Source organism: Peromyscus leucopus, chromosome X (assembly GCF_004664715.2).
Source record: "Peromyscus leucopus breed LL Stock chromosome X, UCI_PerLeu_2.1, whole genome shotgun sequence".
NCBI classification, from domain to species: domain Eukaryota; kingdom Metazoa; phylum Chordata; class Mammalia; order Rodentia; family Cricetidae; genus Peromyscus; species Peromyscus leucopus.
The window spans coordinates 70,517,446-70,520,248 of NC_051083.1; positions in this window are offsets into that span (position 1 = coordinate 70,517,446).

Sequence of the window (2,803 nt, forward strand, 5' to 3'; positions counted from 1 at the left end):
AGACATTTGGTGTTCCAGATTTCCCTGGTTTATTATATCCATGTTTATTGAACACAAAAATTGTCAATAGAACATGTATGCTTTTCATTCATACCATTAACAAAATGATAGAATCTCACGTTTCAGAAATAGAACTTTTCTACCAATCACAAGTCAACTAAAACAACCAACCCAGGTCCAGCATACATAGTTAAACCACTTGTACCTTTTTTTATTGAAGTATTTAATAGACATTTAATAATTAAGCCATCCTTTATGCTATAAAATAAAGTCTAAGTGATAAACATAGCTGCTAGCATCTAAAAACTCACAGTCTACTAACTTTCATATAAAACAAGTACACATTTGAGATATCAGGTAAAAGAAAACAAACTTAATAGCTTCTCTCTGAGTTTCCAGAGTGGTTTGAAATGTTTAAGATACTTTGATCACAACACGTTGCCAATGTAATTAAGTTAGTTCAAAGTATATGTGTAGGTTATCATTTTGTGCTACAAATTTTAGAAATGCTTAATGATATCTTAATTCCCAAAGTTATCTCTTTTATGGCAATGGCTAATTTTGTCTTTAGTAGAATTAGAACTACATTACTAAATGACTAGTATCACTGAATAAGTTATCTAAAAGATTATAAAAGCAGAAGTAATACAATTCCATATTTGATGACAGATGTGAATAACTTACAAGAACTGCATTAAAACAATTCAGTCGGCCATTTTGTGTTTACAGCATAATGTTTGAGGTACAAAATGATGAAATAATGACACTGAAAAATAAAATACTTTCATGAACAATACAATACTTTTATATAGTCTAATAAAACTAGAAAGTTATAAGTATGGAGTAAGCATTTCCATTAATAAATGTTTGCACATAACAAATATGCTTTTTGTGCTGAAGTTCCCTCTTACATCTAAAGAGTGCTGCAAATATAATTCAGTAAACATGTTCTTATTTATAAGTATGTTGAATATTTGAGAGATGCAACAGATAAGGCGCTGTTTTGGAAAGACTGAAAGTTACAATATAACATTGTCAAAGGTAAAATAGTCTTAAGAGGACAGAAGTTGTTGGACTTGTACTTTTAAGTGCTATCCCTAGTATAACATGTCCTTCCTGATCTTATTACCATGATGGATTTTATACTTTTTGCTCTTTTGGGACCTGCCACCCAGTTCCCAAATAAATAGACACATGGAGATTTATTCTTAGGAATGCTTGGCCTTAGCTTGGCTTGTTTCTAGCCACCATTTTTAAAATTATCCCATCTACTTTTTGCCTCTGGGCTTTTATCCTTCTCTGTTCTATATACCTTTCTTTACTTCTTACTCCATGGCTTGCTGTATAGCTGGAAGTCTGGCCCATAGAGTACCCCTCTTCTTCCCCTTTTCTCACTCCTCAATCCTCTTCCCAGATTTTTCCTTATATTTATTTTCTCTGAGTGCCAGCCCCAACTATCCTTTCTCCTACCTAGCTATTGGCCATTCAGTTCTTTATTAGACCAGTAAGGTGTTTTAGACAGGCAAAGTAACACAGCTTCAGAGTTAAAGAAAGGCAACATAAAAGAATACAACACATCTTTTCATTATTAAAACAAATGTTTCACAGCATAAACAAATGTAACACATCTTCAACTAATATGTAACAACAGAGGGACATTTATAAGTTTAATTAGTGAGGTTAACAGACCTTAAAACAAATGTTAAAAGCCCACATAGTCCAGGGAATGTAGTGTCCTTCTAAAAAAAATGGCCCTCAATATATTTACATAGAGATAATCAATTTGTTCACTCCTGGCTTTTTATGAGTATGCTATATTTTCTTACAGTGGAAGATGTGTTTCTTAGAAATTTTCAGTCTGAAATACCACGAAAGATCTCCTGTTCAAAGATAAAGGCAACTTGCTCAAGGTCTGTTAATTGTTCGACTTCCTTACTAAGAGCACCATCAGTATACTAAACATCACCATAAAGTAGCTATTTGATATAACAATTCAATATTTTTCCATGTTACTAAAGTACTTGATGGTCTCTTAGTGTTATATTACTTGTCAGATAATGATTTTTATCTTTCATACTTTTGTAGTGTTGAGTTATTGAACCAGGGCCACTGTTGTGTTAGACAAATGATCTGCCATTTAACTACACCTATAACTTAGATGGGGACTTGATAATGTTCAGTTGAGATATAATAAACTGAATTGTATTTTATTTTTGGTATAGTTAAAGGTCTCAAATTTAATATAACCAAAGTATTCTCTCCAAGAATTCTGAGAGGGGGAAAAAAACTGCAATTAAAAAAAGAGAGAGCCACTACTAATGTAAATCTTTCAGTTGTTCTCTGGATAATTTATGAGAAAAATCATCATTAATCTTATAAAACATAAAGATGTTGCCATGTAAGATGGCACATGCCTTTAATTCTAGCACTCCAGAGGCAGAAACAAGCAGATCTCTGTGAGTTCGGCATAGCCTCATCTATATAGCAAGTTCCAGATAGACTAACAAAGACTACATAATAAGACTATGTCTTAGAAAAGAAAAATAGCTTTTAACTTTGTTTTAAACTTTTCTTTACATTTATGTGATGTGTTGTTTTCTGGGCCAAATACAAACCTACAAAGACATGGGTAAGGAATCTAAAGTGAACCAATTGTCCCAAAGTCCAAGTAAAAAACACCTTTGTTACTGCTTTAGTGTATAGAAAAATAAATGCCTATGACCTTTCTGAAAGCAATTTCAGAATCATAATTTCCCTGATTCTTCAGGGTTTCTCATCTAGTTTTCTATTATAGTATCAAAGC